This window comes from Protopterus annectens, chromosome 2.part0 (genome assembly GCF_019279795.1).
Source record: "Protopterus annectens isolate FY-2018-M chromosome 2.part0, PAN1.0, whole genome shotgun sequence".
Classification (NCBI taxonomy): Eukaryota; Metazoa; Chordata; order Ceratodontiformes; family Protopteridae; genus Protopterus; species Protopterus annectens.
In genome coordinates this window covers 898,496,847-898,524,298 of record NC_056728.1, presented here as the reverse complement: position 1 = coordinate 898,524,298, position 27,452 = coordinate 898,496,847, and the positions used below count along the sequence as shown (strand labels likewise).

General features: G+C 41.9%; 1 protein-coding gene across 1 annotated transcript in view; it reads right to left on the bottom strand.

Annotated features, from left to right (window-relative positions):
* RIC1 (RIC1 homolog, RAB6A GEF complex partner 1) overlaps nt 1–27,452 on the bottom strand; it is a 2,584,659-nt gene that overhangs the window by 671,460 nt on the left and 1,885,747 nt on the right. The gene's annotated exons all lie outside the window — the stretch shown is intronic.

Here is a 27,452-nt window from a genome sequence, read left to right as displayed (position 1 = left end):
AGTAATGACAATTTAGTAAAGTATTCTAGGCCATTACTATAACTGACCAGATCATCAACATATTACTCACAAAGGAAAGAGCATAATGCAGAACATAATACTGTGGCAGTGAATACCTCTGAAACCATGGATATGCTGCACATAAACAGGCACCATCTTTTTCCTCTTTTCAGATATCAGTAAGAAACATCCAATAAACAACCACAGCATATTCTGCTGTGAAAATGCATATGAATGCTTTTCAACCCTTAGTGGTCTCTGTACAGCACTAAGCTGTGCTTGACCACATAACTTAAGCTATAGCAATCTACAGTATGTTATCTATTACATCTACCCAATGAAAAAATATTTTTCTGCATGATATACAGGATTTTTTTAAACACCTTTATTAAATTATCACTTAAGACATAGGCAAACATACATTAACAGAAAAGAAAAACTATTTTAACATTTTTCAATTTAAAAACAATACACATATTTTCTTTGCTACTATCATCAGTCCAACATTGCAAAAACAATTGCTGAATTCCTGCCACCCCTCAAACCTCACTCCCCCACATTATTATTATTATTATGCATATATTTCCATACAACACGATTTCCATTTACTTCTATCCAATTTGCTCGTTCCCGTTTTTAATGCTGTGCCTTCCAGTTCTTTTATCTCTTTTGTAATTGGTGCAGACTTCGATTTCCATTTTTCAGAAATTGCTTTTTTGGCAGCCAACATAATTAAACTTAAAAAGGCCAATGTCTAGGCAGTTCAGATCTTGTATCCCAGCTCAAAAGAATAATTTCCTTACTTATAGCCTTGTGTTCACACAATACTTCTGATACAGTACTTTGTAGGGAATGTTAAGAATCTGCCAACTCATTATACTCCCAAAACATATGTTCCCAGTTACCTCATTCTTCTCCATCACACCACCATTTGCCATCTACCAGAGGAAAATGTGTTTGAAGTCTGCTTGGGGTATGAAAATACCTATGCAAACACATCCAAGCAAAAAGCCTAAACGTTCTGGACACGGTTGCATACTTGGGAGCCATACATATGTCTTCCCAACAGTTTCTTGTAAATTGCTTTTTTATATTCTCTTCCCAATCTTTTCTAACTTCCTCTGATTGATTGTTATGGTTATCATGCAATATTTTCTATGCCTTACTAATTATCCCTTTTTAATAGCTGCATTTCTTCTAAATTCAACTAAAAACTGTACCAAACTAGGTCTTTCACTTAAATATCCTCTCTATCTTTCTCTTTGTCTGTATTCTGAGATTAAGCCCTGATAAAAAAAAAAGACAGTCTGCAGCCTGGAATCCAAATATCTTCTTGGCTTCATCCTACTCTATTACCTTTCCTGTGTCAGTTATCTGCTTCAATATCTTGGTTCCTTTGCCAAGTCTCTCCAATAAAGTCCAGCCCCCTTTTGACTATTTCCTGAATACCACCCTGCAGTCATTCCTATTGACAAAATCTCCTTTCTCTATTATCATATTGGTTTAGTTCTTAGAATACTTAGATACTTTATGAATATAATATTCTGTACAGTTATAATCCTTAAGGATCTGCATCCAAAATCCCACTATTTTTATTTCTTGAACTTCCCCTTGCTTCATCATCATCACTTTCCACTTTGAATTATACCTTCTGCTTGTGTTATGTATATTAACCATAACTGTGTAGCTCTAAAATATCTCTTCAAATCAGGTAAGCCTAAAACACCTTATTCTATTGGAAGGATCAGCTTATCCCACTTAATGCTTGCTTTCTTTCCCTTCCAGATAAATTCCTATAATTCTTTATTAATTATTGTCTATAACTACTCCTCAGGTTGATAAAAGTATGCCTGACTGATATACACAACTAAAGGGACTAAAACATTTTCACTCCTTGTATCTTGCTACCCATGTCCATAAATAAGAGTCCAGTTTCTTAACTGTAGGTTCACAGGTGTTTACTAGGCTAATGACCACAAGGGCCTTTTTAAGCCTAGCCATGCATCCCAAATCTCTGAACAGGTACTCATACCCTTGATAAGTGTAAGCATGGGCCTAGCAGATGAACCATTTACAGATTACCTCTGTCTATTAGAGACATGGGTGCCAAACCAGGGATAAATTTCTGGTTTCCCATCCAATTGAAGTATTCTCTTCCGTTTAGTCTCTTCCCACATATCTTTAGCTGCCATAACAGAAGCCTTTTAAATCCATACTCCTAAATACTTCATTTTATCATGTCCCCATAAATGTGAGTATTGCTGAACCAGTTTGTGTCTGGGTACATATTTTATAGATAAAGACTTTGTCTTACATTAATTTTATATCCAGAAAACATTTGACACATTCCTAAAATGTTCCACAACACTGAGATGACCTTTTCCAGATTTATCAGATACAAAATAACATCTGCAAATACATCCGACTTTCCTTGATTACCATGCCAAGTACATCATTGTAATTTTGAGTCCCTTCTTTTCTTTGCCAATGGTTCTAAATATAAAGCAATTAAAGGGACAGAAGACACCCATGCCTGGTTCCTCCATTCAAACACAGCTTATCGTAGAGGAACCCTCCCACTTTAATTCTTGCCTCCAATCCTTCATATATCCTTCTGATTAACCTTACTATTGTATCAGGGAATGCAAATGCTTCCAATGCTGCTCATAAAATCCCAGCTTACGCTGTCAAATGCTTTCTGTGCAGACCTACCAACAACACTGATATTTTCTTACATTCTGCATCCCTCTGGATCATCATTGTTCTATTAATGTTGTCAATGTCCACCCATATTTATTAAGTTTGGCAACATATTTGCCATTCGTTTATTTAGAATTTAGACATCAATACTTTATAATGGTGGTTTAAAATTGAAATGGGTCTATATGAAGCTGAGTCTGAAGGGTCTTTGCTGTCCTTAGGTAACACAGCCTCCACATCTTTCTATTAAGCTGTTAGTGTTTCCTCTCCTTTTAAAATACTGTTGAATAAAATTGTCCAGTTCTTTATCACTTTCTTCCCTCCAAATTTCTAAACATCCACATATCATCTGTTCCTGCAAACTTTCCTAAAAATTGATTACACATCACTGTTTAATCTCAACATCTCTTATTTTAACTGTTAGTTGCTGAGCCTTGTCTACATCTCTAACCTTGGCATAATTAGGAATTCTATAAATATTTCCATTTATACTCTTTCTTGACTTCTACATTTCTCTGTTTTATACAAATTTTCATAAAAATTTACAGAATATCTCTAAATCCTTAACAGGATCACTGGTTATTTTTCTTGTTATAAGTTCCTTATGTTTGGTGACAACTGTTTCAATGTTCTGTTGCCCAAGTCATTGTGCTAAATGTTTTTGGGCTCTGGAGTTATCAAAAACTAGTTGCTTACCTGCAATCTTTCTAAACTCATGCATATTATCCAGCTACTCCCTTTATTTTCTCTTTAAGGCTCTGCATTTGGTCATCCTCCTCTTCTGTGAAATTCCCCTTATTCTGCAATACTTTAACCTTTGTCAGCCTATGTAATTTCTATTACTTTGTAACACCTCTTTCTCTTTTATTGTGACCCTATTTTTAAACTCTATTTTTATATCACCCAGGCACTAGCTATAACTTCTGAAGATACATCTATCTTCCCTCATAACTCTCAAATAATTTCCACTACAGATTCCTTAAATCACCCTCTTTTTAGTGGGTGGGATAGCACCTGTGACGCCTGTGCCCTGGCCCAGCAATCAAGGAGCCGTAATCCTCATCACTGCATCTCATTTAGGAAGACAGGATAATGAATACACACAGTAAAGTGCAACTTCACACTTAACTTTCTTACCACCTTGTAGGGTCCCTCCCAAGCTGCTTGCAGCTTGTTGTGTCTGACAAGAATGAGAACCATTACCTGCAGCCCCACAGCATGCTCTCTAGCTCGAGCATTCCTGTCATACCACACCTTTTTCTGTTGTTGGGCTTCTGCCAGGTTCTCTTGGGCCGAGCCCACGAGTTCCCGGAGCCTTGCCTTGAGGTTTAGGATGTATACCACAACAGACTCCTTGTGAGACTCGCACTCACCTTCCATTCATCTCAAATTAAATCTAGAGGTCCCTTTATCCTATGCCCATACAGCAACTCAAAGGGTGAAAAACCTACAGATTCCTGGGGAACCTCTCTGTAAACAAACAGATGGGGTAAACATTTGTCCCACTCCCTCTTAAAATGATCTGCAACCTCTCATCAAGACCATTTGTCTGGGAATGGTAGGGGGTGGTCTTCATGTGCTTCACCCCACAGGACTTCTACAGACAAGCCAGCAGATCTGACACAAATTTGCCAATTTCATGTCAGATTGATTGAATTGTACAGGTTATAGATCACATTAAAGGTGGGAAAAGTTTTGAAATTATTTACTGTGGTCTCGTTTTTTTATATAACAAAAACCTGGAATTTTAACAGGGGTGTGTAAACTTTTTATATCCACTGTACACTCTCTAGCTGTAACTTCCCTTCTAGGACCCCCAGCTACATCCTTTACAAATCAAACTCCAGTCACCAGCCATAACTAAAACAGCTTGTTCAAAACTTACTACTTCCCCCAAGATCTTTCTCAGCTTGAGCATCTTTGTCTTAGGAAAGATATAAACACATAAGTACCAAAGTAAACCTTATTCCTTGCTAATAATCCCTCAAGGCTACAAATCTACTATTGCTATATTTTCTTCTTCTAACACTACTGGAATCCAGAATAACAGAATAAATAACTCCCTCTTTCTTTGTCACTGATACCCTTGTCTCATAGATCACATTTTTATAATCAGTTTCTAAGTTCATATTTCCAGCAACATGCAATTCTTAATGTTTGTTTGTTTACTTGAGTTATTTCTTATGCAGTTCTTAATGTTGGTCTTACCTAGGGTTACCATATTTGGTTATACTAAAAAGAGGACAAAAAATATGTGCTGGTATTATACCAGCACATATTTTTTCGTCCTCTTAGGGTTGCCAGATGCTTGACTGGCCGGGTCGGGACAAAAGGGCTTTCATACTAGGTGAAGACCAAAAAAAAAGTCTTTAGTCTTTAATGCGGAACATCGCAGTTCCGCATTAAAGACAAGTAGCTTTATTTGAGCATGTGGACCTTCAGAACTCATATACATTAGTTATAGCAGCTACCTCAAAATGCATTTAAAACAAGTTAATGGAACTGGGTTGAGGTCTATCTTTCTGGGTGTGTGTGCATAACATTGCAAAATAGTATGTTTTTTAATTTATATACTCACTGCAATAAGATTTCTTGGGATATGATGATTTCATGGCATCAAGAGCAATAGCAACATCAGCAACTTGCCCAGCAGCCCTGGTATTCTTCATGTTTTTGTCCAGCACAACCTTTACTTTATTTATTGAATTTATATGTACCCAGGCTGAGCACAAAATGTACTTTCTACTTTACCTAATATGCTTTTGCAGCCTGTTATATGGTAGAGTGGCAGAAAATTATGATCAAAATCAGTCTGTCCATTGAGCTTAACCTTCTCCATGGTCCATCCCTTAAATAGTATACCCTCCCTTGTAAACCGCTTCATACAAATGTATGAGGACATGCACCTGAGGATGTAACTTCAGAAGCCAAGAAGTTATGATCACATACAATGCCTTAAGGCTAAAATTCCTAGCATTAAGCCCATTATCAAAACATGCTTCTCATGTTTTAGGTAGTCACCGCCCTTAAGTCCCTCAGGCAGCCGTTATATTCTGACATTACAGCTGCAGTTATGGTTTCCAGAATTACCTATTGTATATTTGAAGTCCTGATTCTCTTTTATGCACTTCAGTAAAATAGTGCAGATTTTAGTAATAATTTTGCACTCTTGTGTTCACCAATGTTGTTTCCCTCTTAGCTCATGTAGCACTGATGACTTCTTGGTCTGCCCTTTACACCTGTCATAATGCTTGTATCTCAGCCAAATGCAGCAGAGACTGAATGCTGAAGAGTAAGAGGATGCAAATGTGCAATATCTGCAGCTAACATTTTTTAATTAAGTACTACTAAAGTGATAGCAGAGGCCAATGAGTTTGGATTAAGTTAGTATTCAGGCCTTCAGCTTCTCTAGTCAGTTGTGCGAGTTTTTGATTTGCTCATATGCCGGTATACGAGCCAATCAAAACCTTGCACAGCGGACCCTCTTCTGTTCAATGCAAAACATCAAGCAGTTCAGTATAAAACAGAGCTCCATTTTGCAATTTTTTGATTGGCTAGTATACCGGTATATGGGCCAATAAAAAAAAAAAAAAAAAAGCATAGGCTGTTTTGCCGGGACTGTAACCGGCAGTGCGGAACTCTGGATCGGAATGACAATCCCACTGAAATAGGGATGTCTGGTTTTTGAAAATTATGCGATTTGTCCAGGTTTTTAAAAAACCCGGATAAATCACAGAATTTTCCAAAACCGCCTGGACAGGAGCCCAAAAGGAGGAAGTGTCTGGGGAAACCCAGACGTATGGTAACGTTAGTCTTACCCTTTTCCTTGTATCTGTCCCAGTAAAGCCATTTACACTGCACTTTAATATTGACAGTGTAGCCATTTTAATAAGTAAACAGTACTATCAGTAATAATACCTTCCATTTCTTTTGTGCATAACATTCCATTTGCTAGCTTATATTAACACTTGCAGGTGGCACATACAAGTTTAATATATAAACACCATTTTGCTAATGCAGTATACATTTTACCTCATCACTTTGTCTTTTGTTAATTAAAGGTTACTGTGTAGGACAGATTTTGTGTAATGCAATTTCGGGGGATTTTGAAATGCATGCTAATTTATTAGCCCTATTCTTGTGGTTTGAACTGCCCCATGTCTTACACAAGTCTTGTTTAGCAATAAAAGACATACTTCAAGCCACCCTGTGAAAGGGGTTAAGTGTTTCTGCCCCTTCAAATGCTTCTTTACCTTCAGGACTGACTAATTTATTACTGGAGTTGTCTCTATATGTGAGACCTGCTGAACTACAAGCTGACCATTTTGTGGCCACATCTCTAACAGCATCACCTAATGGAGAAAAAAGGAGCTTATAGGAAAAAGACTAATGCTGAAGCAGTCACATCCAACAACCTGGGCTGCTTAGACTAGGGCAGTAGAGATCATTGCCCTAAGGATACTGACTTACCTAATGTTCTGAAAGCTAATCCAGTAGCAGACTGGGTACTTATTGTCCCCTTAATGGAGAATAAATAAATTTAGAGACAATTGGAAGACATATAAAAGAAACTTTTTCTTTAAAATCTCTCAGGTTAGGTAATTCTTATTTGACAGAATATATTCAGCAGGGAACTGTTCCAAATGGATTACAAATGCCTAAAAACTCAACTAGTACAGTTCAGGGGTTACATGCTGAATTACTCTTAATTTTTGACAAAACAGGCAATGAGCAACTGAAAATTATTATTACACAATAAAGATAATATTTTTGCATTACAAAAGGAAATTACCAGGCTGAACCAAAATTAGAATATTCATTGTTTCCTACTATTAATCCAGAATACAGTCTAGTATTTACTAAATTTAAGTACCTCGTAGATGAAAGTTCGGCTAGCTCAGGAACCAGAAAATGCGGAGTTTGTTAATGATGAATCGAGCCATTTTTTAGAACTACCAGCGCCGTGGAGAAGTAAGAGAATAGCTCAGAAGAACTACACTTACCCAAGGGAACTTTTTTTTCTGCCAAATCCTGGGAAACTAAAGTTTCATAAACACCATCAGAACTAGTGTGACCTGATAAAAAGGAACTTAAAAAGAGGTTTTTACTAAACTGGGATTATGATGTTTTATAGGGTTTTATGACCACCTCTAAATATTTTGAACTTCTGACATTCTCAGACTGGAATATCTCACCAGAACAATAAACAAAAGGTTGTTTTCAATTCTTAATGACAATGGTTTTATAGAAAGTAATATTTTTGATGACACTGTATGAAACAAGGGGAAGAATTAACACCAAAGGTGATTTTAAAATGTATAATTACACTGAGGACGATATCTCTGATGACCACATTAATTTAACTAAATGGATCTTTTTTGTACCTGCAAGAAGAATGTTGGTTGATAAGCTGACAGAATTGAAGTTTTTCATTAGAAAACCAAATTTTGAAGCAATATTATGCAAAAGTAATACCTATGACCCCATTAAGAAGGCACAGCACCTTCAATCCACCAGTTATGATGTACTTAATTTGTTTGATGAAACACATGAAATAGACACCAGGTGTCTGCTGAATAACAAACACAGGAAAATTTATAGGAGCCTCACATATGCTGGAAGTACTATCCTTAAAACAACTTTGCGAAGATGGTTCCATTCTTATTATAAACCCTGATAAAAGTGAAGGGGTTGTTTTATGGAGTGTGATGAAAATGTTAACAGCATGAGCAGTGAACATTTTTATAGACAAATGCCTATGAATGAAATGAAATTGGGCTATTAGTAAAACAGGTTTATGGCTACATAACTTATGACTAAAGGAAGACATTTTAGATTCAATACACCAATGTTTACAAGTCAAAAATCCAACACCACCTTATATATTTAGGATTCCAAAAACCCATAAGAACCCTAATAACCCACCATCTAGACCTATAATTTCAGCCAAGTGTAGCAAAACAGAGAGACTAACAGTGCTGGTGGAGAGAAAAAGTACAGTTGTGTACACTTACCATAAATGTAGATGTTCAAGTGTATTCACTGTTGCAGTCATTACATTTGGGTAATCCTGCTGGCAGGTTGCCCTCAGTCGGCCTGAATTCCAAAGTCTTGGGTCCTGCCGTCAGCTGTCGTCACCCCTTCCCTGATGTCAGGTCGTCAAGAGTATAAAAGAAGCAGCAGACGCCATTTTCTTTAGTTTTTCTTGTCCCAGATGTCAGGTGCCCCCTAAAAGGGCAGCCAAATTTATATCTATATATAAAATTACATGCAGCAATATAAACTTTACCTTCATCCACAAGCAAATACACCACACCGGTTGTATAAATCAGAGAAGGAAAGATAGGTTCCATCAGAAGAAAAGGGGGAATGGCGGGTGGGTAACCTGGACTGCACCAGTGAATACACTCAAACATCTACATTTATGGTAAGTGTACACAACTGTACTATGTTCATGTTTCACTGTTGCAGTCATTACATTTGGGTAGATTCCCAAAGCTATGGTTGGGAGGATAGAGCTAAACAGCATTAGGAGCGGCTATGAGACCCTGCAGAACTGCAGTGGCAAAGCCTGCCCTGGATTTAGAGTAGAGTGGCAGATGATAGTGCTTTGTAAAGGTGTGCACTGAATTCCAAGTAGCTGCCTCTAAAATGTCCTTGGTTGGTACTCCCCTGAGAAAGGCTGCTGAAGTGGCTGCAGCTCTGGTGGAATGCGGCCTAATGCCTTTAGGCACTGGCTTGCCATGGTATAAGTAGCAGAAACAAATGCAGTGGCCTATCCACTTTGAAATAGTCTGCTTTGAGATGGCTTTTCCTTGTGATCCTGCAGCATATGCCACTAGTAATTGCTCTGTCTTTCTGAAAACTTTGGTGCTGTCCAAGTAGAATCTAAGCTGTCTGTATACGTCCAAAGAATGCAGAATTCTTTCCCCCTTGTTCTGTGGATTTGGATAAAAAGTTGGGAGATGAATGGTTTGGTTAAGAGCCACACTGGACACCACTTTAGGCATAAATGTTGGGTTTGTCCTCAGGGAGACCCTGTCCGAATAAAAATGATAAAAGGTTCCACAGCCATGACTGCCTGTAGCTCTGAAACTTGTCTTGCAGAAGTGATTGCTAGGAGCAGAGCTGTTTTCCAAGATAAAAACTTTACATCAGCAGTGCCAGCTGGCTCAAAAAGAGGCAGGGTGAGTTTTTCCAAGACATAGTTGAGGTCCCATACAGGCATTGGTGATCTCCTTGGAGGCATTACATTTTTGGCTCCTCTGAGGTACTGTTTTAATAAGGGATGAGAAAATATTGGTGGCTCTGCATTGTAATGAGCCAAAATGGCAGAGGTATGAATTTTAATAAATGAGAAAGATAGGCCTTTGTCCGGCATCTCACTTAAGTATTGTAAAATCTGAGGAATATTTGGCACAGCTGTATCTGTTCCTTGTGCCTGGTTCCAAGCACAGAATCTCTTCCATTTTCAAGCATAAGATTTTCTAGTACTAGGCCTTCTGGCTTCCAAAATGACATCCATCACAGCTTTGCTGAGAGGTGTGTTTTGTATGACTACATTATCTGCCATGCTGCCAGGTTTTAAAGTCCTGAGCTGGCTGTGCAGGATCTGATTGTTTTGCTGGGACAGTAGATGCGGTATTTGAGGTAAGGTCCAAGCTGGGCATTGAGATAAGCTCCTTAAAACTGGGTACCAGTGCTGGCGGGGCCAGTCTGGTGAAATCAATATCACCTTTGGCTTCTCCTGTCTGACCTTTAGGAGTACCTTGGGGAGGAGAGGCAGAGGGGGAAAGGCATATACTGATAGGTTTTTCCAGCTGAAAGATAGGGAGTCCACTTTCCATGCTTGTCTGTGATAAATCCTTGTGCAGATTCTCTTTAGTTGGTAGTTGTGAGGGGAGGCAAATAGATCTATGTCCGGGCATCCCCATTTCCTTGTTATCATGCTGAAGACTTGTGGATCCAGCTGCCACTCGTGGGGATCCATGATGTTTCTGCTTAGATCGTCTGCCAGAGTATTTTTCCTTCCTGGCAGGAATTGTGCCTGCAGATGTACTTGGTAAGTCAATGCTGTGTCCCACAAAGTCATGGCTAGTCAGCAAAGGGGGTAAGAATGTGTGCCCCCCTGCTTGTTTATATACCACATGACCGTGGTGTTATCTGTCTTTATCAGTAGTTGTCCTGGATGAAGTATGTCCTTGAAGGCTGTCAGGGCATTTTGAACAGCTAGCATCTCTTTTTGATTGATATGTAGATGCATTTGGTTTGAGGTCCATGCTCCCTGAATGCATCTTCCTGCCATGTGGGCCCCCCGGCATAATCTGATGCATCCGTTGTTAGTGTCTGCCTGGCTGGGAGTAATGTAAACGGCTGTCCCTTGTTTTGGTGACAAGCCTTTGCCCACCATCGAAACACCTGTTGCAGGCAGGGAATGAGAGTAATTATAGTTTCCAGGCTGTGGCAATGTTGAGTCCAAACACTTTTTAGGTACCATTTAAGTTTCCTCATATGCAGTCTTGCATATGGAATTAGTAGGATGCAGGATGCCATGAAGCCCGATGCCTGCAGAATTTTTCTTGCAGATAACTGGGCCTTTGTTGCTAACATTCTGAAATAGGTAGTCAGTTGTTTTTGTTTGTCTGGCATGAGATAAGCCATCTGGGCAGTTGTATTTAAGCTTGCACCCAGGAATATTATCTCTTGAGAGGGTACTAGCTTTGATTTCTTTTCGTTGACTGTGTACCCTAGGCATGTTAGACGTTTTTTCACAAATGCCAGATGCTGTAGAAGGATGTCCTTGTTCTCTGCTTGAATTAGACAGTCGTCCAAGTAAGGACATATTTGTATTCCTCTGTCTGCAGAAGGCAATTACTGGTGCCAGGCACTTTGTAAAGAACCTGGGCGCAGTAGATAAGCCAAAGGGCAGTGCAGAGAATTGGTAATGCATTGAGCCAGCCTTGAATCTGAGGTATCTTCTGCATATTTGTCTGACTGGGACAAGAAGGTATGCCTCTTTTAGGTCTAAAGTTACAAGCCAAACGTTCTTGCCTAGCATGGGCAGAAGCTGCTGCAAAGTCAACATTTTGAATTTTGGTATATCCAGGAATGTGTTCAGAATCGATAGGTCCAGTATTGGCCTCCAGGCCTTGTCCTTTCTGGGTACCAAGAACAGTTGAGTAAAATCCTTGTCCCTGCTCTTGCTCTGGCACTTGTTGAATGGCCCTCATGTCCATAAGAGATGAGACTTGTTTTTGTGCCTCTGCCCATTGATTTTTTGGCAGATCTAGCCAGCCATTTGCCTTTGTCAGTGTATGGAAATGGAACTTGTAGCCTTGTGACACGATATTTAGAACCCAGTTGTCCTGGGTTATAATGTGCCAATTTTGAGAAAAAAGTGCTAATTTTCCCCTAAGGGTGCTGCCAGGAAATAAGTGCTTGGTGCAGGCAGGGGGAAGTCATTGGGACTGTTTCCTGTAAGGTTGTGATTTGTCTTCTCCACTTTTGGAGGTAGAAGCTCCCCAATGCTTTAATCTGTATGAACCCTGCGCCTGGGATCTGCCTCTAGGGTGTCTGGTTCTGCCCCTTTGAGGTCTGTCTGACACAGGAAAGGCCCAATTCTTTGTCGACCAGTGTCTACTAAACCTAGGTGGCTGTACTTGTAAGAAATTTTTGACCATTCGCATAGATTTAGCCTTGTCCTCAATTGTCTTTAACACCTCTTCTGCCTTAACACCAAACAAAGTATCATGCTGTAAAGCTGCATCTAATAATTTAACTTTAACATGATCAGGCAGATTTTGTTCCTTTAACCAAGCATGCCTTCTAATTACAGAAGTTGTAACTGAGGCCCTGCAGGAGGCCTCTAAAGAAGCAAAACCACATTGCAAAGTATGCTTCCCAACTTGATCAGCTGCATGCAGTATATCCTGCATTTCCTTTTTTTCTGCACATTCAGAGTTTTACAACATTTTCTGTTTAAGCAATGCCATGACATGTTGCTGATATTTGAGCATACGAAACTGACAGTTTAAGGCCCTTATAGCCAAGGTAGCAGATGTGTAAACTTTTTTTCCCCATCTATCCAGTGCCCTAGAATCCCTGTAAGAAGGGGTAGGGTTTTTTGCAGTGGATGCCTTAACTCCCTTGGGACCCTGAGAAATAGCTTCTGGGTCTACAGCAGGGATTTTAAAAAGGAATTTATGTGAGTCAGGAACCCTGTAATATCTGTCAGGCTTAACAGGAGCTGGAGGTAAGGAGTCAGGGGTAAGGCTAGACTCCAAAACACATCATCTACAATGTCTAACACAGGAGGGATGGCTAATGGCTTGTGCTGCAGTAGTAACAGGAAATCCCTGAGCCTCTTTTTAGATTCTGAAAAATCTTGGCTCTCCCAATGGAAATGCTCCCTCATGGTATGTAAGGTTTCCCCAAAAGAATAGTCCTCAGGAAGAGAAGCTTAAGGTATGGATTCTTCAGCATCAGAATACTCATAGGGGGGAAAAGAATATTCCTGAGCAGAAAAGGAATCAGAAGAAATGGAAACCTGATCTGAAGATTCATAGTCAGTCTCTTGCCTAGGCCTCTTATCAGGAGGGGAATGGGAACCCCTGATCAAGGTAATCAAGTCTTCGACCATTTTGAGGATGTGTTTTTTGGGCATAGAGGCCTGTCCACGTGGTTCTTGAGTTTGCTTCTTTGCCTTTGAAGTCGGTTTAATGTAGAGATGTTTGGGTCTGAATACACCCTCAGAAGCTGGTGCCTGCTCAGCGGCTCCAGACCCATCTGAAGGATTCGCGTCCGATGTTCCAATAACTTGAGTTTCCAGCGGCATGGCCGACTCCACGTGGGAGTCAGTAGCAGCCTGCGACTCTAAAGTAGTGGTCATCAGGGGCTGCGAAAGTGCCTCACTGAGAACCGGCAAACTGGCGGCTGGCTTAGGAGAAGCGTTGTCATCTGTTTTGGGCCTCTGCTGTCTTTCTTTTTCTTTGCATTTTTTGTGAACTCCGGTAGTTGGATGGCTTTCCGACGACATTTCTGGATAATTAAACCTGCGTCCAAAGTAGTTTAAAGCAAAATCATACCAACGCTTAATAGTGCGTTGGTTAAATTTAGCACAAAACCGACAACCCAGAAAGTTATGATCAGGGCCTAGGCAAGGAATACAGTAAGAATGAAAGTCCTTATGAGGTATTTGCTTCCCACAAGAAATACAATTAACTTTTTCTGACATCGGTTCTGGAGCAAGAAAAAAGTTTCCCCAACGTTGTACTTAGCTTTATAGAAGACTTCGGATCTGAAATTCGAACTCGAAAATCTCAGGAGTCGGCCAAGCGGCACTTGCGAACTGCTTCTGCTTCAGGCACTGCATGGCAAGAAAGACTAAAGAAAATGGCGTCGGCTGCTTCTTTTATACCCCTGATGACCTGACGTCAGGAAAGGGGCAACGACAGCCGACGCAGGACCCAAGACTCTGGAATTCAGGCCGACTGAGGGCAACCTGCCAGCAAGATTACCCAAATGGAATGACTGCAGCAGTGAAACACGAAGAACATCTGAATGGTACCTTCTGGACATATTACATGCTACAAAGATTGCTTCTGAAAAAGTTTGCTACATATGTATACAGTTATTTCCAATGATACAGGTCTAGATTGGTTTACACGCTTGCTTTGTGAATCACAAGTTTTGCAGGAAGTGAATGTTAATTTAACATATGACTGCATGGAAATAATCCTTGGAAATAACTTATTTTTCTTTGAGGGTGAGTTTTTAAACAGGTATCATTAATAGCTATAGAGGCTGCATTAGCCCCAATTTTGCCAACCTTGTCCTTTGCAAATGGGAAATGGAGGTAGTTTTATCATCATAAATGGTCATTTTCATTAAAATTTATGACAGATTCTTGGATGACATTTTTACTGTGTGGTCTAGTGTGATGGATGAACAACATTTTTATGAGTTAAACAAATCTATCACTTTTTAAATGTTCACATATACTTATTCTTATAATTTTTATTTATTTACTTGGATCTGAAACTTGGCAAAAGTCAGAAAGAAAGAGCAATACTTTGCAATGTGTACAGAAAAAAAGTATTTTAGCAACTTCTACTTACATGTCACTAGTATTCACCTGCTCCGAATGACCAGGAATGTAGTGAAATGGAAATTTGTAAGGATTTTTAGGATGATTTCAAATTATAATTTTTTTTAAAGTGTATCTTTTTTAAAAATGTGTTTGTAGACAGGGGGTACGTCACCAGCTTGGTGGATCAGAGGTGACTACTTGGGAGACCTAACAATTTTGCACATATCCTTTTGCATGGTATGAATAAGACAAAGAACTAGGATTTCCCACACATGTGAAGGCAATACAAAATATCATACAATGGTAAGCCATCAATATTCAAAAATGAGCACAGTGATTGGCCAGCCCAACCAGCATGCCCATTGTAAATCCGAGAATATACCAACGGGAAATGGTCCAGTCACCTGGACTTTTTTCCCATTAATATATCTCAATTTTTTACTTTACTTTTTTTTTTTTTTTTTTAACCATAGTGCAAAAGTCACTGAAGCATATACATACTTCCCAAATATGTCCACTGCCCTAGACTCCCTGTTAGTGGGATGAACAGAGGAACTTTGTTTGCAAGTTCCTTTTTGTATCCACCATTACGACCTTTGATTCAAATTTCCCTATCCTTGGGTGGTGCCAGTATCCTGTCTGGTCTCCTGGGGACTGGTTCAATGGAATCAGGTTCCTTTCACTCCCGTTGAGAGATCACATCAATGAGCGCATTGGTGGGTGGAGTCACCCAGGAGGTAGACAGGCCAGTCCCAAAGGCTTCCAGGAATACGGATTCCTCTTGGGAAGGGTTGGCAGTTGACCCAACCACATTGCTTGAGAATCTCTAGAAGATCTCCAAAGAAGACAGTCAGGTGGTGATCTTGGGGACCTTTCCCCCTCATCGAAATCAGTATCCCCTGTGACAGACTCTTGAGGAGAGTCTAAGTGCCTCCTTTTGAACTCTCTCTTCCTAGGGACTTCTTCAGCGGGATGTTCCGGAGAAGTACCGGAAGATATCAATATACCCTGTTGGGTATCCTGGAGACTTTGGGCTGGCTGTCCCTGTGGTGCAGGAAGCCGAGGCTCTTGACACAAAGACAACTGGGTCTGTGAAGTAGGAGGTGAGGAGGGTGGATACATCCTTTCTCTTGGAGCAAAGAAAACTCTCTCCACTACTTCGAAAGCAGAATGCCTCGGAGAGGAAGAGAGTGAAGGCTCTGAAAAGACATGCTTCCGGACCATCGGCTCCTTCTGACCTGAAGGCAAATCACTCAAAGTAGGCTCAGAGCCAAGATGTCCAGTGCTGAGGATCTGAGGGGCAGCGATGGCTCCAGCAACCTTGGAGTTGACTCCAACACCTCGGATCTGGCACCAATGCCAAGTCTCTGAGAGTCATCTGGCTCAGATGCGTTTGGAGTTGGTTCACTCAAGAGACAGTATAGGCGTAGAAGATAAGTGTTTTGGGTCTAATATGGAGAAAAGAGACTGACATGCTTCCGGACTGTCGGCTCCTTCTGAACTGAAGGCAAATCACTCAAAGCAGGGACAAACCCGAGTTATCCAGTGCCAAGGCTCCAAGGGGCAAAGATGGCTCCGACAACCTTGGAGTCGACTCCAACACCTCAGATCTGTCACAAATACTACTGCTGTGAGAGTCATCTGGCTCCGATGTGTTTGGAGCCAGTCCACTTAGACACGGCACTGGCATAGAAGATACAAGTTTTGGATCCATACAGATGGATCTGGGATTCTCAGATCCAACTGCTCCAAAACCAAACATCAGGTCAGAGGAGGAGACAAAATAGGGGGGTAGTACTCACAAAGGTCTCCAGACCTGATGGGGTGGAAGCTGGGAGAACCCCGATTTGAATTTGTATCGAGAGGAATTTCTTCATCATCCTGTCCACATCTGCTTCAGTCAGACTTCTGGAGCAAGAAGAAGCTATACACAAAGTCCTAGAATGGTGATGCCTTTCCAGAAAGGGAAATAGGAGATGAGAAGACACCGGATCCAAGCTCAGAGGAGATCAGACCTGAGTTGACTTTTCTCTACGCTTTGTCGGAGCCGATGTTTTTGTCATAGTCTTTGGATGTGAAGTAATTGGACCGGGGGATTTCTTCTTCAGATCCGATGGTTTAGAAAGTTTTAGAGGTGGTTCAGAACCTGGAGCCGAAGGGGTTTCATGGTCCAGGGAATGCTTTCTAGCCTCTTTCTTGTTGGATTTCTTAAAGATTTGAGCCTCAGATGCTATATCGGAGAATTTAGAAGGGAGTAATCCTCTCAAAATAAGTTTATTTTATTTCTATGGTCAAAAAGGGCCCTAAGGTTAAAGGCCTTACAAATACCACAGGCAGAATCCAAATGGACTGGGTCTAAACAATTAACATAGTGTGTGCATGCGATAATGGGATTTTATAGCCACAGGCTGTACATTTTTCAAAACCTGAAGGTTTCTCAGTCATAACTGTTGAGAGAACCAAGAGAAAGGAAAATTATAGCAAATATTTTTTTATACATATATAGCTGAAGAAAAGGTAAAAGGAAATATTACCAACAATGGTAATAAAGTGAACTACATCAATGACAAAGGAGAAGGGGAAAAGAGAAATACCAGCTATGGTATTTTAGAAAGAGACTAAAAATTGTAGGAAGTGCAAAACAGGATATGTGAAAAATTTTTGTGAGAGAAACATAAATAGTTATAGATATAAAATTCTTACTTTTACTCACAAAAAAATTGCTATTTCTTCAGATCTAGCAATGACCATGTCTGTACATAAAGGCCACAAACTAGATCTGAGGTATGGTAGGGAAGTAGTTCATTATGGGTGAGGGAGGAGCTCGAGAGTTTCAGTATTCCATGAGCTAGAAAAAGCATCCAAGTCAGATTCAGATCTAACCCATTTGTTGAGGGATGAATGGAAAAGACAACATCAGATCAGTTCCTCCTTCTTGAAATGCAAGACAGGGATAAAAAAAAAAAAAACTGAGGGGTACTAATTAATCATGCTCACATGGAGTTAGGCATAGAAGACTGTTTCTATTGTATGGCTTTCAAAATCTCTCCTGCTGAGAAGGCTGTAGGAAACTGAACTTTTCCTCTGGTAAGGAATGCCATCACTCAAAGTATTCAGAAGGCATTAGGAACACTAAAGACTGAGTAGGTTCCAGGACAGGCTTCTTGGTAGTCAAAGTGACTCCTAGTTGGAGAAATACACTGATTATGAGTTTAAGTCCTGAAGAATTTTTTCAACTGAAGTGGACTGAAATGGATACCCTGAAGCCTGCAGAATGTTACGACAGGAGCTAAGAATTTTTTAAAAACCCTTGGGACTATAAACAAAATGGCAAAGCTCTAAATTGAAAGTGATATCCCAATGCACACGCCTGTGTGACTATGATATGACTATGGATATGTAAAAAGCTATTCCCTCCTCATATGTTATAGTGGTCCACTTTTGACAGAGTCAAAAGAGACCTATGAACTTATGTGTGCAACTGTCATTAAATCATCATGTGTCCATTAGTCAATAAATCCTTCTATGTGGCCCAGTTAATTTCCAAGGAACTATCTTTGATATCCAAAGATGTCAGTCTACCAATTTGCTGTTCCCTTACCAGAAACAACTAACTGCAAAAGCATCAGCAAGAAACAAAACTCAAAACAAACCACAAGCTTGGCAAAATGGCCAGCCCCAGAACCAAACAACGGCAATGAGGTTGTTGTATGTGATTTTAATAGAAAATATTTAAAACGTTTAGCGCTTTCGTCCACAAAACTACATCAGAACTACAATGCACACATCCCTCTTAATTGTTCAAGAGTGAGAAATAAGAAGTTATGTTCTTACCATAACGTTCCAAGTTAGTTGTCTTCTTCTCGCCTTCTTTCTTGCTGGATGGGTTCGGAGCCGATCCTCGGCTCCGACTCGGCCTATACTATAGCTCAAGAGCTATTTTTACCAGCTCGAGGCAGCCCTATAACCCACAATACCATGCGCTAACTCCCCAGACCTCATTTGGTAGCTAACACATAGTATAAATTTATTATTATAATCTTCATTTCCAAGTACGGACTCCCTGCTAGTAACACTAAAGATACGAGGAAACCGTAACATATTGTATCTCATGAAATGGAAGGACTCAGAGACCTTCAAGTCTGTCCAGGCTAGGGGGCAGGAGGGAGGGACGCAAGAAAGAAGGTGAGAAGAAGACAACTAACATGGAACGTTATGGTAAGAACATAACTTCTTAATGTTAAGTTGTCATTCTCGCCTTCATTCTTGCTGGATGGGACAGCGTCCCTAGCACCTTAGTCCTGGGTGGCTCAATGGAACAGACTCCTGAGTACGGTGGAACCAAAGTCAGCTCTATTTCTGGAGGCTATATCAAGTTTGTAGTGGGCAATAAAGGTATGTTGGGAAGCCCATGTAGCTGCTGCACATATGGCATCTAATGGTAACCTTGCTTGAAAGGCCGTTGATGTTGATAGTGACCTAGTTGAATGAGCCTTACGCCTAGACGGAAGTTGCCTGTGTCTCAACTCATAGACAAAGGTAATAATAGATGTCAACCATCTGGAAAGAGTAACCTTTGATACTGGAAGCCCTTTCTTTCCTTCAGCATAAGAGAGAAAGAGCTGGTCTGACTTTGAGTTGTTTTGTCCTGTCTAGATAATACCGTAGTTGGCGATGAACATCCAATGAATGTAATTTCTGTTCAGCCCTGTTGGAATAGTCTGGGAAGAAGACAGGCAAGTCAATAGAGTGGTTTACATTTGCTTCAGAGGACACTTTCGGTAGGAAGGAAGGATTTGTTCTGAGAGTTACCCTGTCTTTATGAAAAACCAAATAAGGGGGACGGACAGACAAGGCTTGAAGTTCCGATACCCTTCTGGCAGATGTTATGGCTACTAAAAACAGAGTTTTCCAAGAAAGAAGCTTGAGGGAGCAAGAGGCTACGGGTTCAAAGGGAGGCAGAATCAATGATGTCGGAACCAAATTCAAATCCCATTGTGGGGGTGAATCCTTAACTGGAGGTCTAAGCAAAAAGATGCCCTTGAGAAAGGCTTTACAGAGTTTGTGGGACATAATATTTGCTTCTGAGAGACCCACATGAAAATTAGCAATGGCCGCTAATTGCACTCTGATAGTGGCTGACGATGACCCTGAATGAAAGAGCTCCACCATAAAGTCTAGAACCTTATGATTGGGTGCATGGAAAGGATCTAAGGACCTAGCTTGTGCCCAGAGCGAAAAACACTTCCATTTACTCGCATACGTCTTCCTAGTATTGGACTTATGGGAAGCCAGAATGATATCACGGACAGGAGGAGAAATAAGGGGAAGCCTGGCTATGGCTGGAAGTGGAGCAACCAAGCTGTGAGGTTGAGGGAATGAAGAGACTGATGCAGCTTGCCCGTGAGATGGGTTAACAGATCCGGAAGGGGTTCCAGATGTCAAGGCTGTTCCAGTAGGTAATTGTGCAGGAACGGAAACTATACTTGTCGAGGCCAAAACGGAGCAATGAGGATAATTTTGGATCTCAATGCGGTTGCTTTCTGAATTAATTGCGGGATCAACGGTAAGGGAGCAAAGGCATATAGAAGACCCCGGGGCCAATCGTGAACAAGAGCGTCTCTGGGGGGGTGGCCTGGTAGAGGAAAGAGTGTGAAGAAGTCGAGGCACTTGCTGTTTTGAGGAGTTGCGAAAAGATCGCAGCAAGGCTGGCCCCACTTCTGAAATATTCTGTCTGCTACCGCTTGATTTAGAGACCACTCGTGAGGCATGAGGATAGTTCTGCTCAATCTGTCCGCTACGACGTTGGACTTCCCGGGGATGTGCGTTGCTATCAGACCGTTGAGAGGAAATCGCCCATTGCCAAAGTCTGAGTGCTTCTCGACATAGGGGGTAGGACTTTGTTCCGTCCTGCTTGTTTATGTACCACATCACAGACATATTTGTCTGTTTGAATTGCTCTAGTCCCTGTGGGAAGAGAGCTCTGAAGGGCTTGCAACGTGAAAAGCACCGCCCTCATCTCCAGGACATTTATGTGCAGGTGGCATTCTAATTGTTGCCATGTGCCCTGGACCGTCCTGCTCTGATAGTGCCCCCCCACCCGATCAGGGAGGCATCCGTTGTCACCGTGGCAACTGGGGGGGGAGAACAAAGGGTCTGCCCTGAAAAAGCTGAGGGGAAACCTTCCACCAGGAGAGATGATTCTTGCATGATGGGGTTAATCAAGATGTTGTGAGTCATTGGGAGCTATTGAAAGGACCATTGAGAAAACAGCATCCACTGAAGGATCCTCATGTGGAAGCAAGCTAATGGGAGTAGAAGGACCGCTGCTGCCATGAGGCCTAACGCTTTCAATACTAGCTTGACTTGAACTCTGTTGGACTGAAACAGGAACTGAACATTCCACCGTATGTCTGTCACTCTCTGAGGTGGTAATGTTTGCAGACATTTCTGTGGTGTTTAACACGGCGCCTATAAAGTTTATACATTGAGAAGGCGACAAGGAGGATTTTGCAAAATTTATAGAAATACCTAGATTGTTCCAAAGTTGAATAGTGTAATCCCTGGCCATTATAAGATGCTGCTTGGTGGTAGCAGAAATGAGCCAGTAGTCTAGATATGGAAACACCTGGAACCCTTTTCGTCTCAGGTGAGCCATGACCACTACCAAGCATTTGGTGAACACCCGGGGGGCTGTGGTGAGATCAAAGGGCAGGGTTCTGAATTGATAATGACTGGCTCCCAGCCGGAAGCGGAGAAACCTCCTGGAGCGCATGTGTATCTTTATATGATAGTAGGTGTCCTGGAGGTCTAACGAGCACATCCAGTTGTCTCTGCCCAAAAAGGGTAGAATGGACTGCAGTGTTACCATCCGAAATTTTGTCTTTTGTACAGAGTTGTTCAATCTGCTGAGGTCCAAAATGGGTCTTCAGTCTTTTTTGGTACCAAAAAGAATCTGGAGTAGATTCCGGATCCTAGCTGATCTGCTGGGACTGCCTGGATGACTCTTTTTAACAGCTTTTTTTATTTCTAGCTGTGCCTGACCCCTTTGTGCGGGTGGTACGTCTGGTAGGGGTCTTGGCGGTTGTACCGGAGGGGAAGTGAAGGGAATTTTGTAACCCTCGGATATGATCTTCTGTACCCATTTGTCTTGGCAGAGGGATTGCCAGGCTTCTGGGTACAGAGATAATCTTCCCCCGACTGCCTCCGAAGGCGGACAGTTTCTCATGGATGCTGAAAGGGTTGGTCAGGGAAGGATTCCCTGGAACCCTGGTTCTGTGGACTCCCTCTGCCCCTGGGGCGGCGTCTGTTATTGTTCCCCCCCTCTGCCTCTGGGGGGGAAATTCACCACGTGCTGCAGGCGCGACTCCCTGTGGTTTGCGGAACCACATCTTTCCACCCCTCTGTCCCTTAGGATAAGGTCTAGAAGGTGTGGAAAAATGGACTCCCACGGCAGAGAGAGTCTTACCATCTTGCTCGCATCTGGTGAGGGTATTCTTCACCTGAGGTCCAAACAATTCGGAACCATCAAAGGGGGTGTTGGTGAAGGACGCCTTGAAGGGATCGGCAAAGTTACAGAGTTGCATCCAAGCGTGACGTCTCAAAGCAACACCTGTGCCTACGGCCCTACTCACTCCATCAGCTGCGTAGGAGATAAGCCGCATGGAGGAGTTGACAATGGAATTCAGGGTGGCCAGCTGGAAGTTCATCTTGTCCTGATACCCCACAGCAGAAGGATCCTGTACAGTTTCACCCAGTTCTTTAAGTAAGTCTCTCTGAAGACGGGTGAAATGATATAAATAGTTCAGCGATCGCATAGTAAAGGTCGCTGAAGCAAATGTCCACTTACTGTACCTGTCCATGGTCCTGGACTCTTTGTTAGGAGGATGAACAGGTACAGAAGGATCAGCCAATTCCTTCTTAGTGGCTGCTGCTACCACCGTAGCATCAACTGAAACACCTTTGGTGAAAAAGGATTTGTCCTCTGGAGCAGAAATAAATTTAGAGGGCCTCCTAGGGGTAGGTTCCATTGAATAAGGAGCTGCCCGTGCCTTTCTAGCCACTACCTCCATTAGTGGGTCGAAAGGGGGAGACACCCAGGAGGTGGAAGGGTGAGATCCAAAAGCGTCAAGGTAAACCGACTCATCCTCGGAGGGTTTGAGAGTGGACCAATTTCCCCTCTGTTTCAGGATCTCTAGGATGTCTGAAAAAGAGACATCCTCAGAGGGGGCTCTCGGGGAACCCTCAGACTCATCCAAGTCGGTGTAAGACGTGACAGACTCGGGGGAGTCTATGTGCTTCCTCTTGCACTTTCTTTTCCTAGGGGGTTCCCCTGAAGCTTCAGGGGAGGCCTCAGAAGAGGAGGAGACACCCAAAGTGGGTACCCTATGCTTTGGATCTCTGCTGTCAGACGGAGGAGGATGGCCAGAGACCGTAACAGGCACTGTAGAGGGAGGAGCTGCAGAACTTAACCTTGGAGTGGACACTGGGTCCAGCACGCTCATCACCTCGAAGGCTCCCCTTATCAGGCACCAAGTGCAGTCCCGGCTCCGAAGAAACCCGAACCGCTCCCGGCACCGACAGGGAAGGCTCCGAGAATGATGTCGGGGCCAAACTAACCAGAGCCGAAGCTCCGAGAGGGACAGCGGGGTCGGACAAGGGTCCGATGCCACTCACCCCCTCGGAGCCGACAATGGAGTCCCGGCGCCCGGACCTCTCCACGGACAGAACCAATGAAGAAGTCGGAGCCAACGACACCGGAGCCGAAGGTGGAAGTATCGGCTCCGATGTGGGCAAGGTTACAGTTCTGACAAACTCCGGCTCCGAACTCGAGAGATGAATCGATGGAGGAATCGATAGTGGTACTGAAGTAGCCACAGTCTGGTGAGACAGGCTTTGGAGCATTTGGGCTAGTGCCTGAGATTTTATGAGCCTACTGACCCACCCTCTCAATATTGTGGTCGGAAAGCCTGGATGACCTAGATGAGTGAGTCCTATGACTCCGCTCCGATAGGAGAGGTGATCTCAGAGCTGATCGGACGGATTCTAGTGAGGGGGATCTAGAGCGCTTGCGCACTGGGGTCGACTCCAATGCAGGTTTCGGAGCGGATACCACTTTGCCCGCCTCGGATCCGATTGGAACCGATGTCGGAGCCATCTCAATAACACCAGTCCTCGACTCAGAAGCTGGAGCCGAGGGTTTGGCGGTTTTTGAAGACTTCCTTGAGCCAGACTTGGACGGGGAGTCATCGGGCTTTAATAAGGCCCTTAAGATGAGCTTATTACGATGCTCCTGCAGGACTCTTGAACTAAACCCGTGACAGACGGAACAAAAGTCCTGCAGGTGTAAAGGCCCTAAGCAGTAGACACAAGAAGTGTGACCGTCTGTCAGAGACATTTTCTGACAGCACGAGTCACACTTCTTGAATCCCGAGACCTTAGCGTCTTTGGACATAGTCCTAACAACAGCAAACACAGTAATCACAGTCAGTCCACACACACACACACACTCAACTTATAACTAGAAAAAAGTTAAGGGAACTGACTAAACACCACACACTGTAAGGGGTGGGGAAAACTAAGGTAAAGCCCGTAGTCCCAATGATAAAAATCAACTAAAGAAGGGAAGAAGGGCTACAAAAGGGCTGTAATGAATAAAACAAACGATAGGGACCTAACAAAGGGAATCTATCTGGAAAACTACCTGAAATATAGTACTATAGAAATAATTATCTTTACTGACCTGAGCCGGTAAAAAAAAGGCAACCTCTCAGTGAAGCGGCAAACGAGATCTGGGGAGTTAGCGCATGGTATTGTGGGTTATAGGGCTGCATCGAGCCGGTAAAAATAGCTCTCGAGCTATAGTATAGGCAGAGTCGGAGCGGAGGATCAGCTCCGAACCCATCCAGCAAGAATGAAGGCGAGAATGACAACTTAACATCATTAATTACATTCAGTCAATAAATCAATTAAAACACTTAAAGTTTCAATTAAAACCTAAAAATGTACAAAAATATAAACAAAATGGAGAAAAATTCATCCCATTCAGTGTCTTATCATCATGGGCTTAATTACAAGACATCAAGCCATTTAAATACAACACCTTAATCTGTAAAAACTTAATCTATAACGGTACATTAACAGTGTGTGAAAAATTCATTATACATTCTGGAAATAACACAAATATATTACATAATTTCATTCAGGTTATGTCACTAATCTAAAACACCAAAGGTAGATTAAATTCATTACCAAAATAAACCTTTGCTTACATAAGTACTGAACTATTTTGACTTACTTACATAATGTTAGGGTACCCCAAGAAGCCCTTCATAAAAATAGCTTTTTCATGTGGCTCATTTTACAATTTCATTGCCCTTAGTTTCATTGCACTGGAAATACATATCGCATTATTCATGCCAAGCTTTTCACTGGCATTCAAACACAGCTGCCACAACAATTCTCTGTATTCAACAGTGTAACCCGAAGGGCCATCCCCCCCCGGGGGTTCAGAGGCACCTGCGCCAAAACAAAATAATAAAATTATTTGCTTTCACCACATACAGTCACATGTCTGTATAATTTATTTGCCTCATTGCTATGTAACATCATAAAGATGTTCATAAATTCTCCAACAAAGTGAATGCTGTTTTACTGATGTAGAAATTAAAACAAACATCACAAAAACTAAATATACGATTCCAATGGTATGGTACTACAACTGAAACTTTGTGTAAAGTGAAGGACAAAGCCTATACTGGATAAATTAATGACCTCACCTTCATAAATGTAGTTACATTGTTTACAAGCTATACTGGAGGCAAAAATAATAACATCTCCAACTTCCGACCCATAGCGATTCTCTCACCTATTTCAAAAATTCTAGAGAAATGCATCCACCTCCAGCTCATGCCATTCATTACGCATAAACAACTCCTCACCCCAAAACAACATAGGTTCCGTCCTGGCCATAGCACAGTAACAGCTCTTCTCTCTTTTCTAGACATTGTAAACCATGTCTGTGACTCCAGAGAACTTGTATCCACAGTCCTCCTTGACCTCTCCAAGGCTTTCGACACAGTCTCCCATACCCATCTTCTTCACCACCTTTCCAATCTTAACCTCTCACAAAACACCATTACCTGGTTCAGCAGCTACTTCTCTGACAGATCTCAGGCAGTAAAATGGAAGACTGGCACCTCAGCCTTCCTTCCCACCCCAGCCGGGTTACCCCAGGGATCCATTCTTGGCCCTATGCTCTTCAATATCTTCATTAGTGATTTCCATGCAGCTATTCCTAACACTAAGCTAGTACAAAATGCAGATGACTCAACTTTAGTTTGCTCTGCATCAAACCTCCTTGAGCTCCAGACAAAACTCAAACTGCCTTCTCAACTACTGAGAACTGGATGCTCCAAAATCACCTCTCTTTGAATGCCAAGAAATCAAAGGTCCTTCTATTCTCTCCCTCAAAATCTATTCACCTAGACAAAACCTCTTTCAAGATTACAAGCCTCGCCAACTCCACTATAGAAGCTGTTCCTTTTGCTGAACTTCTTGGAGTTACTATTGTCGAACACCTAAAATTCGATACCCATATTCAGCTAAATATAAAGAAAACCCATCAGAAACTAGGCATGCTGTACAGAAACTCCCACTTCCTCTCCCTCTCAACAAGACAGACTCTCGCCACTACCTTCTTACTACCCTCACTACTGTATGGTGCTCCCCAACTAACCAACCTATCTTCCTCCATCTCTTCTAAACTAGAATCCTGTTACAATAAAATCTCAAAGTCCGCCACCACTTCCAAATACTCCACTCATCACCGTAAAGCTCTCCACCAGCTGCAACGGCTAGAACTCCCAAACTACCTTGACTACCTCCAATTCATCACCACTCACAAGCTTATTTTCAAACAAACTACATGCCCAGCACTAACAAACATCTTAACATTATAGACCCCAAACAGAACTCTAACATCTACCCACCAAAATCTAATCTCTGTTTATAAACCAAACCGTCCTGCTGGTCAGCTTCTCTTATCCTTTTCTGTCACCAAAAAATGGAATTCTCTCTCGCCATCTCTAAGAATTACTGAGAACTCTGAACACTTCAAAACCTAGCTGCATTCTTACCTCTCCCAAAAATGGAAATGCAATTGCACTCCACCTACCTAACCTGCTTAATACATAAATACTTTATAACACACACAGCTTGTTCTTCCTTACACACTACTGATTAACCCTATGTACTCTGCCTTCATACTAATGCTACCTCTATACCACTCTCAGAGGATTTAAACCTCTATATTAAATTAACTCATGCTAATATTCATGCATAAAGAACTCATCCATGCTAATGTTACTTCTATATCATTCTCAGATGATTTAAACCTCTGTATTAATTTAACCTTGTACTACTGTTCTCAACCACTAAACATGTAAATATGCTTTACATCCTTCTCCAAGCTGCTGTTTAACTTTGGTTTAGTTTTTGCTATTTTGTATGTAAAATTTGCTTAGTTTGTTTCTGTTTCCACTATGCATTGCACTTCAATTATGGAGCTTGTACTATGTATTATTGGAGCTTTTCTCCCCGGGCCTCCACTGAAAACGGGTCCTTTGAGCCCAGTGGACCTCCTCAGTCATCAAACTGGAAATAA